Here is a 15,748-nt window from a genome sequence, read left to right on the forward strand (position 1 = left end):
CAGCGACCGCATTGTGTAGGGATATATCCACTTAGAGAAACCCACCACACAGAGCGCGCCTGCCGCCGACTTGCTCCACCGTGTGGGGGGCTGGCTGGCTTCGGACCCATCATTCTCGAGCGACGGCGACCGTTTGTTTCAGTTACGACCAAGATCTCGCATGAACCGGACGGTTGGCCGAGCGAAAGAGGAAGACCAAGTGTGTGCAATGCAAATTACAAAACTTACTAACTCCACACTTACCAGCTGCTGCTGTTACTACTATTGTTATCACTACTACAGTTGCTAGTACTCTACTGTTATTGTTAATTCTGTATAGCTATTACCTGCTCATCGTCGTAGTACCGTTCGGGTCACTGTTGCCGTTGTTGTTGTTGATGATTAAGTAGTGCACGCGGTATCTTTTTTTCTGCTAAGCTGTTCATTATTTCGGGACCTAGAGAAATTGCTGTTCTTCGGCTTCTTGGTGGTGGTCGAAAACAAACCAGAACCGTCGTAGTTGTAACCATTGTCGTCGTCGTCGTCGTCGTCGCCGTAGTTGTCGTTGTTGTTCATGGTTTTACGCGGTGCAGTGTCGAGGTTGGTAATTCAGACCCTTGCGAAAGGTTCTCCACCTACCGTGGCCCACCGGAGAAAGGTAGGGGTAGGTTCTAGCAGCAGCGATCGATTGCCGTGTCGAAGATCGTAGATCATTGCGCTCAGTTGGTGCTTTCGGAGAAATTGTAGTGTATCGTTTATCGTGAAGCCAGGTGAAGGTGCTGCCAGAAGAAAGTTCTGCTTCAGAGACTGATCGCTGGGCTTTAGTGTAGGTTTGTGCGCGTTCTAGTTCGATTAGTTTTGCATACATGAAAGTATCGCACATTGAAAGCTATGGCAGATTAGCCGTAGATATACAGCCGCGCGTGTAGTTAATAGCGAATCGACACAAAAGAGGCGCTTAGTGAGAGGTGTGTAATTATTGGTAGTGGTATTCTAGTGCTGTGCGGTGCACACAGTGTATGGAAAAGTAATAATTAATATCAAAACAGAAAGCGGGAGTGTTGCCGGGTGCTGAAGGAGAGTGCGGTTTGTAGGAGAAAGGGGTAAAATTGCACTTGTGTGCTCAATTCGAATGCAATCGATTGTTTGGTCGCCGTTTAGCTGGAGATAGAAGGCCAAACAGAGAGAATAGAGTATTCAAGTAGGCTTAAGTCGCTTAGTAGAGTGGTAGCGGCATTTTGATCTGGAACTCTGGATGTATGTAGGCGGATGATTTAGATCCGAGCGACGCCTGTCAAACATCAAGCGGAAAATGTGTCCAAGTCGGTAGTGATCCGGCAGATGATCTTCGTCCGGAATTGGCAGGCGGTTCCTGTTGAAAGATGAGTAATTCGGCTGTGTACGAAATTGTATAAAAATAGTGCGTTTTTTGGTGTGTTTTGTGGGTCACGATGATGCATAGCAGCTGAAGGTGGGAAAAATCCACTTGATCCGTATGCGCTGCACAAAGAAGAAAAAGAAGCCAGACCAAAAATTTAGCTTAGTCATCGGTTGGTCTGTCAACCAAATTTTGTGTATTTTCCGTCTGCCACGGGCCGTGACCGCTGTCGACCTCCTCGTAGTTCACAACGAGGGGAACGAGCGAGTAGGATGTAAATAAATATAACCTCAACGAATCTCACGATTACCCTCGGGTGTAGCTGCGGTGGAAAAAACAAACATACATAAAATCTCACCCGCCAAAGTGAAGTGTTTGGAAGTGCGCGAAGATTTACTACACTACCTTCTCCAGGTGCACCACACAGTATAATTGTCTTGTATAAATATAATATCGATCAGCTGAAAGTGGTTATCGTTCCGTCTAAGTGGGTGCTTAGTTCGAAGCTGTTAAAATTTGTTTTGCCCATACATCTCTAGTTCGGCCCCGGTGTCGAAATGTGTAGTGTGATATCCCTGGCATAGAGTTCTACATAGAGCAGAGCAGAGTAGAGTAGAGTGCGTAGTAGATTCAACATAATTAGCACAAAGTTGATGGCTTCCAGTGGCACTGCCGGCTTGCTACTGTGGCTGTTGCTTGCGGATTAAGTGTAGAAAATCGACAGCTTGCGGTCTGTACACAGAAGCTGAACAGAGGCAGCGCCGAGACCGACGGGGCAGGCGACGCGAGAAGGAGCACTGCTGCTATTAGCATATTAAAAGGTAAATGCCTGGTGATAGTGACTGATTGCGGTACATAGGTACTAGTAGCTCTCGGCAAAGCGGTTGGTCGAAGACGACGACGACGACGTCCACGATGAGTGGTTCGATTTCGAATGCTAAAATGTTTGCCTTATCCGTAGTGACGACGGTGACCGCGTACTGATTGTGGCGGAGTGTGTTCTGGGTAAATGAACGTAAACTGCATGGTGTGAGCCTTGAAATGAGAGTTTTTTTTTTCGTCGGGGAGGAGAGGACAATTTTCGGATGGCAAACCTGTCATTCAGGTTGCTGCAAGTTGTTTAAGTGATAATTTGTTCGGGTGCTGGTGATTTCTTCTGTGTGGATTTACAACATGGTGTTCTCGTTTTCAGTGATGTAAGCTTGGATTCGTTTTAATTCGATCGGTCCATCAAAGATACTTCCAATTTGAGGAATTTAATATTCCATTTTGGATGCAATCCCGACACCAATTTTATGTAATTTATCTTTACTAAGGCACTTGGCGAATTAGAACGACTCAAATTTGAGTTAAGTTTAGTCATGAATTAAGTAGAATTCAGGAATTCAGCGATGAGTAAGTTGGCAAAAAATCCCGAATATGAGAAAAGTAAAGATTGAGTTCACTCAGTCTATTGGTACTACTCCTACATTATGAGTAAACTGAACTCAAATTTGAGTCGTTCTCGTTCGCCATGCACCTTTGACATTTTCTGTGGCTTTAACAGCTATCTTATTCTTTCCAAATTCTAACCTGGAAAAGCATATCAAGGAGTTATACACACATGGGTTAATTTTCAATTTTTGAAAATTTTAAATTGATTGATTTTAGTAGAATAATTGTGAACCCGTACGTTTACGTTTTATTATAGAATGCTAGTGTTGAAGCCAGTTCAATTTTCAGTTAATTCATCGTAAAAAAGAAAGTTTAATGCTATTAATCTCCCTATGAAAATGCAAAATTTCCGCACTGTAGAGCCAAACTCTGTGTTTTCGCTGAAGGTGCACTTGAGAACGCTCTCAAGTGCACCTTCAGTGAAAACACAGATCATGGCTCTGCAGTGCAAAAATTTTGAATCTTGATACGGAGATTAATAGAAATTAACAATATATTTTAAGAATAATTATTGAAATTCAATTGGATTTAACATTAGCTTTCTGTATTAAAAAGTAATGAAAAAGTCCCAAAGGAGCGATCATTCTCTGCCTCCCTGGCGTCGGTGGCATTGGTACTCAGTATGGAAAACAAGATCGACGGAAAAGAGGGATGAATGACCTTAAAGGTTAAAATCCCTCAAATATAAATAAACAACAATCGACGGAAAACAATTCAAGGGAAAAAAAAATGAGTAGAATTCCAAAGAGAGAAGAATTCAAAAGATCATTTAAACATAATTACATAGCAAATGTGAGAATAATTCCAGAGGAATTCTGAGAGCATTCAAATTGAATTCTGAGGATAAATTCAACGCTAGATCGGAGTATGATTCCATCAGAGAAGGGGAAGATTCTGGCTATAATCATAGGAAAACCATGAGAGAATTCTATGGAAGTTTTAATGATAAAATTAAATTAAATATAAGGTACATTCCACTGTAATTCTGAAGCGATTTCCAAGGGAAGTTTTTGCAGAGCCTGAAAGGAATTCCATGGATTATTCCAATGCAATTCCTATGAGAATTTGATGTAAACTGAAAGCGAAATTACATGAGAATTCTGAAGCATATTTTGTTGAATTCTTGAGCAGATTTCAAAAGTTATTTAAAAATTAATTCAATAGATGTTTTTAGGAATGCTAATAAAATTTCCAAAAGATTCAGACGAAAACTGAGGAGAATTTTAAGGGAACCACTCAGCAAAAAAAAAATTTAATATTACAACCAAGAGGATACACTTCAATCATGTCGAAAATTTCATGTAATTTTTATGGCCTCACAAATAAACAAATGCAGTAAAAGCAGTGTAATGTCAGTTCATGCACTGTATTAATGATAATTTTGTCCTTTTTGGCAAGTACTATTGCACCATATTTTTAACACGATTGAAGTACATTCACTTTGATGTGATAACAAAATTATTTTCTTGCTGTGCATTAGACTGTTTCAAAATAGGTCAAATCTGGAATTTCAAACTCTACCCTCTGGAATGGTAGTTTTGGGGGTCAGAATCACCCTGCCAAAATTTGAAGTCATTTGGTTCACGGGAACCCCTCGCTCAAACGGCTTGAAGTTTGTATGGGGAAAATCGACAAAATGTATGGGGGAGCGAGCCACTTTCCCATTCGCGGCTCTAGGTGACGCTGTAGTGGGTCGATTTTCTTCGTGTACAAAATGTAGCACCTTTGGAGTATTGGGAACATCTTGGCTGAAGACCGGATGTGAATCCGAGTTACCCCCGAAAAGTTATTAGCGTTTCAAACGAACACCACCTGCTTTACTTCTGGGGAGGGCCTAACGCGCTTGTGCAGTTTTATTTTTACGAACAGGTATACGAATAGCAATGTTTGCATAGGTATAACTTTTTTGCTTATCCATGAAATTGGTTGAAATTTTCACAGTGAGTAGAAAAATGTTCCAAATTATGGTCTATTAAAAATTGGAACAGATTGGCCAAGTGGTTCCGGTTTTATTCCGGGTTTCCGAGAGGCCATCGGGGGAGAAAAGGTACCAGTCGTCTACAACAAGGTGGTGCTGAAAATCCACAGCAACAGGCATCTATGGGTAGTACTGATTAATATTTTAACAAAATCAACCCATAACCTGGTTCTAAATACTGAGCGTCCACCGGAAGGCCTTCCGATGACCCGGATCAACCTTAATCTAGATTATTATGTATTTTTTTTTTTATCAAAGTAGGCCTTGATTATTCTCTGAAACTATATGAAATGTAGTAAATTAATGATTTTAGATATATAAGCGTTTCAATTGCTCCTATTGGTCACCAGATGATCCCCCGGAAGATCCGAAACATCCGTAAAATTTAGTGCTACATAAATTCGATCAAAGTAGGCCTTGATTTTGCTCTGCAACAATGTGAAATGTAGTAGAATTCTGATTTTTGATGTGTTAGCTGTTCAATGGCTCCGAGTTATCACCAGATGGTCCACTGGTAGATACGGAACATCTGTAAAATTGATTGCTGTGTAAATTCGATCAAAGTAGGCCTTGATTTTTCTCTGCAACGATGAGAAATGTTGCAAAATGGTGATTTTTTTTATATATTAGCTGTTCATTGTAACATCATTAAAATTAATTCCTTCGTATGAGGACAGCTCCGGCGTAGTCGTTAGAAAGTGTGTAGGTGTGTAGTCACACAAACATCGCATGTATTTAAATCGATTGGCAAACAGGTTGACACACATTTTCATCATCAAATAAAATATTTCAGGATATTAAAAAAAAATCAGTATCTCTGAGCCACACATCCAACGAAGCCTTAAGTTATCCCCTTTCATTTCAGGGTAGTGTTCAAATGTAATTTCGGGGGAACATTTGGACACTACCCTTAAACTAAATGGGATAGTCTAAGATTTTGTTTGGTAAGTGTTTCAGTGATACCGTAAGTGGAGGTGACATTGGGCCAAAAAATAAAAAAAAAATCGTTTCCTACCTAACAACGTTCACATTTTAGCAAGGAAAACAATGTTAAGCATGTGAATATATTCATCAATGATATATTTTCGACTGTCATGGAAATGGTTGATTGAAATTAAAAGCTCATTTTACTAAAATTAATTAAAAAATAGACCAATGTAAAACCTTATGGCGGCTGACATTGGGCCAACACATAAATTTAATTAAAATATCTTAAGATATGTAAATTTATCGTAGCTATTAGGAATACACTTGGTTATGATCACAATGTACTTCGTATGTATGGTTAAAGATCGCTTGTAGCCTTCGTCTATTTTCATAAAAGTGTGTTCAAACATTTGTTTGCCTGTGAACATTTAAAAAAATCTACTACTATTAATGACACTTTACTTTACAGCACAAACTAAATAAAACAACTAGTTAATGTTATCTACACTTTACTCCAGAAGCTCAAAAAACATATACTAGACATCATTTTCTGTATATTCAAGATATTTGCATCAATAAAAAATTTTCAATTTTGGCCCAATGTGACTTCCTAGTTTCAATGTCACCCCGTCTTACGGTACTATTTATTTAATCAGTCAGAAGACCAAGGGAGCAAAATGCATGACGATGCTGCAACACTGCATGACTGTCCCGTTATTGAGAACCATGCTTGTTCACAGCATCGTCACGCGCTTTGCATCCTTAGTACTCTGACTGTTAATTATGTTTCGAACAAAGATACCGTGTCCAAAACAAGTCACAAAATTGAGTTTTACAATCAGGTTGTAATGTGTATTTGTCCCACTAAGCATAATTTCCCAAGCAATACACTTCCGTCTCTAAAGGTTGAATCAACTTGATTGTAACCGGAATAAATCACATAGGAGTTGCCGTTTGCGACAAGTGTGCTGCTAGGGTTACGTTTATTAAGGTAAATACATAAATGAGGGTAAGAGCTTCGCTAGTACATACGAGGAGGAGGGAATACATTATCAAACTTATACCTAAGATGATGGATATTTCGTAGTCTGAATCGTGGGTGCTGGGCTCACGGTTATTGTGTGTGACTTAGCTTCTTTGGCTCATCCTACATAGGGTCGCGGAGGGTTTGTTGGGTGTCGTCCTTCAAGGAATGAAGACTCCAAGGGTTCCGTGTATGGGGTACCGCCTCGATGAGTTTTAGAGAGTGCCCGCCGACGGAAACTAAACTCATCGGTTAGGGTTCTAATAAACGGTGGCAATCCCCCTGGACCTAACTGGGCCTTAACATCAAAAACTTACTAACTAATAATTTCTGAACCAGTGAATCAGGATACTGGTTACGCACTACACCAGTTTAGCAGGTACCAGGCATGGAAAATCATTTGCATTCATTTCGTGCATTCATTTACATTAATTTGCCTCTAACTTTTTTCATTAACAGCACTCCGCAAAATGATGTAAATAGCTTTTGTAGGTTTTGTTATTAGCTACAACTTTTGTTAACAAGTCAAATCCATATCTCTGATGTATGACGAACCAGAGCGAACAGAAGCCACTACTGTTTTTCAGTGAATGTAATTTACATTCACTGAAAAACAGTAACAAGTTCTGCCAGCTCTAGTTCGAGATGCATAAGAGATACAGATTTGAGTTATAAGCAATTGTTGTAGCTAACAACAAAACCTACAAAAGCTCTACTCATCAATTTGCGGAATGCTGTTGATGAAAAAAGTTAGAGGCAAATGAATGTAAATGATTGTATGAAATGAATGTAATTAATTTTCCATGCCTGGCAGGTACCTCGCATTGTGTTGATGCTGCTACTTCGAACCTTCGAATTCTTACGACCACAGTACTTGAAAGCATAGTGAACTTACTGTTTACTTTCGCCGTTTTCCGTCCACCGTTTCTTTACCACTACTTGAGCTTCATTGTGTTTCTGCCCGAGCTGTGTATTTCGACGCTACTGCTGCGGATTATTACTCTGGCTGCGGGAAGGATGCTGCCGTGATGACAATGCTACTTAACCACTACCACTGCTTAATGGCGAATACTCCCATATAATATGCATTGTAAAGCAATAAGCGATTTCACTTAAGGAATACTAATTATTCTGTTAAACTAAGTTCATATCCGTATCAGAAGGATATTTTAAATAGGTGCTTGTAAAACTATGGTGTACTGCTTTATTGATATACTCACAAGTGAGATACACACGGCTGTACAATTCAACTCAAATTTGAGTTCCATTTACTCATATTCTCTAGAAAGCAGGTTACTTATAGACTGATTAATAATTATAATAACAATGAAAACAGTCTTCAGGTATACTCCTAGATTGAGCAAAAGTTCCCTAGATTTTCCTCAAAATCGAGAAAAATCCTCATTTGAGGAAAACCGAGAAAAATTTTACTCAGTCTATGAATATCCTGTGTTTTAGCGAATTTGAGTGAGCGGAATGCAAATTTGATTTGAATTCTACGACCGTGCGACAGTAATAATATTTGAAGATACAATCGCATTGCATGCATTCCAGCGTAAAGAAATGTGGTAGCTGTGTATATTTAGTTGATACGAGACAAAGAGATCGATTGGTGTATGATGATATGTTAAACTCTATACTTACCACAATTTTTTTTCGCTGTTTTGAAATGTTGAATTCAATTTGAAGAAAGCTAAGATGAATATTTACTGATGAATGAACTTTGACAGGAGGCAGTTAACTAACGACTGTAAGAAGCAACATCAATAGCATCGTTTTACTACATTTTACAAGGCCTACTTTGATCAAATTTACGCAGCAATAAATTTTGCGGATGATCCGTATTTTCTGGACCACCTGGTGATAACTCGAAGCCAATGACCAGCGAATATATAAAAAAAAAACTCCATTTTACTACATTCCATTTAGTTGCAGGGAACAAGCAAGGCCTGCTTTGATAAAATTTACACATAAATCAATTTTACGGATGTTCCGGATCTTCGAACGGACCATCTGGTGACTACTGAGAGCCATTGAACAGCTAATGTATCTAAAATCACAATTTTACTACATTTCACGTAGTTGCAGAGCAAAATCAAGGCCTACTTTAATCAAATTTACGCAGCAATACATTTTACGGATGTTCCGGATCTTTCGGCGAGCCACTTGGAGCCAGTGACCAGCGAATATATAAAAAAAAATCATAATTTTACTTTATTATATACAGTTGCAATGAAAAATCAAGGCATACTTTGATGAAATTTACGTAGCAACCAATTTTACGGATGTTCCAGATCTTTCGGTGAGTCATCTGGTGACCATTTGGAGCCAATGACCAGCTAATATTTCAGAAACCACCATTTTACTGTATTCCATATAATTGCGGAGGAAAATCAAGGTCTACTTTGATCAAATTTACACAGCATTCAATTTTACGGATGTTCCGTATCTACCAGTGGACCATCTGGTGATAACTCGGAGCCATTGCACAGCTAACATATCAAAAATTACCATTTTACAACATTTCTCATCGTTGCAGAGAAAAATCAAGGCCTACTTTGATCGAATTTCTGTAGCACTAAATTTTACGGATGTTTCGGATCTTCCGGGGGATCATCTGGTGACCAATAGGAGCAATTGAAACGCTTATATATCTAAAATCATTAATTTACTACATTTCATATAGTTTCAGAGAATAATCAAGGCCTACTTTGATAAAAAAAAATACATAATAATCTAGATTAAGGTTGATCCGGGTCATCGGAAGGCCTTCCGGTGGACGCTCAGTATTTAGAACCAGGTTATGGGTTGATTTTGTTAAAATATTAATCAGTACTACCCATAGATGCCTGTTGCTGTGGATTTTCAGCACCACCTTGTTGTAGACGACTGGTACCTTTTCTCCCCCGATGGCCTCTCGGAAACCCGGAATAAAACCGGAACCACTTGGCCAATCTGTTCCAATTTTTAATAGACCATAATTTGGAACATTTTTCTACTCACTGTGAAAATTTTTTAACCAATTTCATGGATAAACAAAAAAGTTATACCTATGCAAACATTGCTATTCGTATACCTGTTCGTAAAAATAAAACTGCACAAGCGCGTTAGGCCCTCCCCAGAAGTAAAGCAGGTGGTGTTCGTTTGAAACGCTAATAACTTTTCGGGGGTAACTCGGATTCACATCCGGTCTTCAGCCAAGATGTTCCCAATACTCCAAAGGTGCTACATTTTGTACACGAAGAAAATCGACCCACTACAGCGTCACCTAGAGCCGCGAATGTGAAAGTGGCTCGCTCCCCCATACATTTTGTCGATTTTCCCCATACAAACTTCAAGCCGTTTGAGCGAGGGGTTCCCGTGAACCAAATGACTTCAAATTTTGGCAGGGTGATTCTGACCCCCAAAACTACCATTCCAGAGGGTAGCGTTTGAAATTCCAGACTTTGACTTTTTTCCATATAACGCTGAAACACTCTACTGTGCATGCTATTTTTTTTTTTATTCTAAGTGAATTGCAGAGCGAATTTCAAGAAATTTCTTTATTTAATTTCTAGAGTGTTTTGAAGAAAATTATGTGGGTATTACCATAGAGAGTCAGAGTTCCCAAATAAATCCTGTGGAAGGTTCCACATTAAATGTGACTTGAAACAAAAATGTGGATGTTGAGTGGCAAACGAGAAAAATCCAGTTCATCACCATTAGGAAACTCGGCACCGCGATAACCGATCCTTGTGGCCCCCTGTTTCCTCCAGAAAAGAAGAAGATTTGGTGACTTTGAATGATCGTCTAGACAGAAAGCCTCGGATAAAGGAAAGGATATTTCCCTTAAAACCCCCGCTGATAAGGTCTTGCAATACTAACGGCGTCCATGTTCTGTTAAAGGCCTTGGAAATATCCAAGGAGATGATCTCCACTGCGTATCCTTTAACAGTTCTACCAGCGAGGCGAAATACGTGGAGGTTCCCTGCCCGGAAGGCGTGTGGTCAAGGTATTAATTTTCCTCCAATCCAGCGCATAGTCGATTAGCAGCTTTTTAACGCAATTGGACTTTGTTGACGAACTTCTCAAAAACTTAGAAGCAAAGGGCTTCGAGATAATTGGCTTTTCTGATGACATAGTCATAATAGTACGAGGAAAATTTGATAATATCATTTCAAATAGAATGCAAACTGCTTTAAATTATGTTTCGTCGTGGTGCGCTAAAGAAGGGTTGAATATAAACCCTTCTAAGACCACTATTGTACCGTTCACACGGAAAAGGAAATTTTCTATAAATAACTTTAGAACTTTCACGAACAGTCAAGTATCTGGGAGTCATTCTTGACAGTAAACTTAACTGGAATTCGCATATAGAGCAGGTTGTTAATAAGGCAATAAATGCTCTTTGGATAAGTAAAAAAACATTTGGTAGGAAATGGGGCCTAAAACCAAAAATGATCCACTGGATTTATTTGACGATTGTAAGACCCAGAATATCCTACGCATCATTAGTTTGGTGGCCGAAAACTTATGAAAAATCGGCTCAGAAGAAGCTGGGGAGACTGCAAAGACTAGCTACTCTCTCAATAACTGGTGCAATGAACAGCACACCGAGTGTTTCACTAGATGCTCTACTTTATCTGATTCCGTTGCATCAATTTATCCAATTAGAAGCTGAAAGGAGCGCTTTAAGGATTCAACGAACAAAGTACTTCCTTGAAGGTGATCTTACAGGACACCTTAGCATTTACAAAAATGTTGGATATTGATTCTCTTGTATTAAAAAATGAAGACTGGATGGAGAAAAAATATAATTTCGATCGTTTATACAATGCAGCAGAATTTGATCGTAATTTTTGGGAAAGTGGGGGACCAAACATCCGTCCAGGTTCAACTGTTTTTTATACAGATGGTTCAAGATTGAACAACCGTGTGGGAGCAGGGGTAACTGGTCCAGGGATTGATATCTCAATATCCATGGGTTACTGGCCAACCGTGTTCCAAGCAGAAATTCAAGCAATTCTTGAATGCTCTGCAATATTCTTGCGCAGGAATTATAAACATTCAAAAACTGCATTATGTCTGATAGTCAAGCAGCATTAAATGCTTTAAAATCAGCAACATGCAATTCCAAACTCGTATGGGAATGTGCAATGTCACTTCAGAAATTGGCCTGTCAAAACCAAGTAAACTTATATTGGGTTCCTGGCCACTGTGGAATTGAAGGGAATGAAAAAGCCGATACGTTAGCCAGGCTAGGATCATCTCAGCAATTCATAGGACCAGAACCATTCTGTGGAGTTTCTACTTGTTCTCTTAAAATGGAGATCAAGAAATGGAAAAAAAATTAAAGTGGAGACCAATTGGAACAACACTTCCATTGCTAGGCAGTCGAAACGGTTCATAATTCCGAACATTTCAATGACTAGCAAAATTCTTGAATTATCAAAGAAAGATCTCAGTGTCTATACTGGTTTGATAACAGGACATTGTCCATGTAAATATCATTTGAAGCTAATAGGAAAACTTCAAGAGGATATGTGTCGATTCTGTGGTATAGAAAAGGAAGACTCTGAACACCTGCTATGCTATTGTGCAGCAATCTTCAATAAAAGACGTATTTTTCTGGATAAGGGGCTGGCAGAACCCTTTGATATTTGGAATGCAGGTCCCAGTAAAGTAGTACATTTCATTCGAAATGTAATACCTGGCTGGGAAAATGCTTTTGGTCAGTCTATGTCGGTCGCTTCACAAAATAGTGATACGACATAACTGATAAAGCAATATAAAAACGGGGAATATGACAATAGAGCAAAGTAATGGTCGCAGTGATGAATACACCCAACACGGAAAAAAAACGCAATTGGACGGATTTTGTCGGTACCTCGTGTGGTGGCGTTGGCCTTTGGGATCGGGATCACCAATCATTCTCGCCAAGTGGCCGGAAAGTCACCAGCAGGGGTTGAAACTGTTGACGTTTTTTACTACACTCGCTTCGTTGTCGTGCGCGACAGTCTGTTTGTATTCGTACTCTCGTACTCTACCGTCGTCTCTCTTACACAACACAAACGGTAGAGCAACATTCGAGCAAAAAGAAAATCATCAAATAACTATCATATGACACGTGTGATTTCGTTCTAATTCCTTAATTTGGTGTACATTAAACCATTTCTGATCAGAAATGCTTTTACTAGGACATCGTTGCTTGCTATTTTCAGAATTCACACAAGCACAACATCAGCAGCTCTTATTATGAGAAAAACTAAAATACATACATTCGTGACAGTCTTCGGCGACAGTGTCGTATGACAGAGCCTGTTAAATGACATTTTAATTTGGTACTGTTATTTGATACCTTGTTTTGCAAATGGTCGAAAGCAAAGGCAGTCGATTATTACAGAAAATGTGTCAACTACGGTGACTGCTTACAAGACTGGTCACCAGTATGCTACACCTCGTTTTAAGGGTACAATAGTGTGTTCTTTCCGTCGATAGAAAGATTTTTTAAAAGGAAATAACCTATTTCGTCTGGGCCGACCGAGTTACCGGTGTTGCATCGCAATGCAAATTGCAGCTTCTCGAACGATAAGTCTTGGTTAATTGGAGATTTGATGCTGTCTTGTGGAATCTGGAAATTGGCGATATCGGCAGTAGATAGACTTGTTCTGCGGAGAAAGGTGGACGCATATTGGTTGATGGCGGAAAGCTTAGCGAAATAGGTGCTGAGCTCCTCAGCTACGGCATCAGGGTATGTGATGTTGGTTCCGTCAGGTTTGAGTGAAGCATTTGTTCAATGTAAAAGTTTAATAATTTTTTGAACAGAATTTGGATAAATGTGCAGTCTCGGGAAAAAATGTACTGCATAGTTTTTTTTCTTAGTCCTAGAATTGGTTAAAATTGAGCATTTTTTTAAATTTTTCACTGCAAATGAATGGTTGGGTGTCATTTTCCCTACATTCATACCATTTCATACTAAATTAGAAATTCTCTCGCAAATCCAGATCATACTCAAATTCGCTCAAATTTTGCATAATTGTTGGGGACCTCGATGCCCATTGAGAGAGCAGTGGGAGCGTGTGGTTTTCATGTTTACCCTCCCTATAGTAGAAGGCGGAAATCCACCTAATAATTTACAAATCAATCAATTTATCCGAAAACGCGTGACTGCACAAGAATGCATTATTTAAATTAAAGATAAGTGTAAGAATGCCAAAACAGTAGGATATATACCAGCATTCACAGACAACATTTACGAGTCATCCAGACAGTAAATGACCATAAAGCTGCATCAATGATAAAGTATTTCTTAAATGATTTTCCGATCCTACCCTGTCGTAAACCAGTTTTATCTGCTTCATAAACCATTCCCATGTAGAGTCGCATCTCATCAACGTGTACCGATATTCAAACCACGACCATCTCCTGCCCCTGAATCCAATTGGTCGTAAAAAAAAATCAAACATAAAGAATCAATACACTACTGTTACCGGAATTTTGCGAGATCCACACACTAACTGCTGTTCCAACCGCAGTAGCAGAGCGTATTTAATCTGTCCTGTATCTTCTTCTACTTTGGAATGCTCTTTTTTTTTACATGAGTAAAACCCGTCTCGCCATTCGAAATAATAGCCCATTTTTAATGGGACCATAGTAGCAAATGTGGACGAATAAAACAAGCAAAACAAAAAAGTACATTCTTGCGTTTATTTATAGTTAACTTCTTCGTCACAAATTCATGCACCACCATAACCTCTTTCTCTCGCTCTCGAGTATTTTCGGTCGCCTAGCGGTTTTTCGCAGGATGGAAGCAGGCAGAGGGCAGCAGTGAAATTGTTGATTTTGTGACTGCATTCGATGCAATTATTCATATTTTTTCTCCCTGCCTAGCGGTGCACGAGTTGGGTGAGTGTGATTTTTAGCACATCGTTAAAAATTCAAACTCAATTGTTCAGGCACCATTGCGGTGCTGTAAACTTCGACACGAGTGAATGCATTTGTCCAGCGCTGGCGGTAGGTGAGTGAAAGTGAAATAAATGATCGTGATTTCACGCATTAAAACTCGATTAACAGTGTTTTTTTTTTAATCCTGCTTGGAGGACTGTACGGTGTAAGAGAATGGTGAAACGGTGTTCTTTGTTGTTTTCCTTATTCGAACCGTTTAAAGTTTTGGCTTGTTGAATCGAAAAGGTGTGGAGTTGGAGATCAAACGCGATTATTCAACGTGAAATCTTTAAATAAGAAGATATGTTTTACATTTTTCAACCCCCCTCCACCTTCAAAATTTCTGAAAATCATGAGGGGAGAAATGAGAAACATACATGTGTTATTTGCGTTTATTTATGCAATATTGAGTAAATTTCATGCTCTTTCCAACAATTGTACCAAATTTGATCAAAGCGATCATAATCAGCATAATGATTTATTGGTATTCAAATTATTGAACAATATTTTATGATTTTAAAACTTATTTTAGAGAATATGATTTTTTCGTATTCCTGAAATTTTTACCATCTTTTTACTATCATCGGGTTGTGATTACGGTTTATACTTTTCAATCGTATATTTTCTAATTTTAACTATTTCATGCTTTTCCATGGACTATATTTTTCCAATGACTGTATACCTGAACAAGTTTTTTTTAAAGAAATTTCACGAAATGAAGTTGAAAATTGAAATACAGGCAATTTAATGAAGTTGTGAATTTTAATCTTTTACTTAATTCTGTACCGCATGTACCGTTTTAAATCCGCACACACAAAATTCATTCTCAAAATTCGAGTTTTTATCCGATTATCACCAAATTTTCAGGGAGTTAAAAGAATCAATTAATTTAATTAATTTGCATCTTCACAAAGGCGCTCGAACCCATTTTCAGAGGTTTAATTTTTGTTGGACCGAACTAAACACAGCACCACCCAGAAACGCGCAAATTCACTTGGTGCATGAATTTTGTAACAAACAACAATGTCAAGCTCTACTTATGTAATTTAATTTTTACCGTCCCTGTGGATGCCACTTCAACACAGGGACGGCCCAAAATTCAGTT

This window comes from Ochlerotatus camptorhynchus, unplaced genomic scaffold (genome assembly GCF_037179485.1).
Source record: "Ochlerotatus camptorhynchus isolate MF236.1 unplaced genomic scaffold, CSIRO-AGI_Acam_v1.1 ptg000121l, whole genome shotgun sequence".
In the NCBI taxonomy this organism is placed as follows: domain Eukaryota; kingdom Metazoa; phylum Arthropoda; class Insecta; order Diptera; family Culicidae; genus Ochlerotatus; species Ochlerotatus camptorhynchus.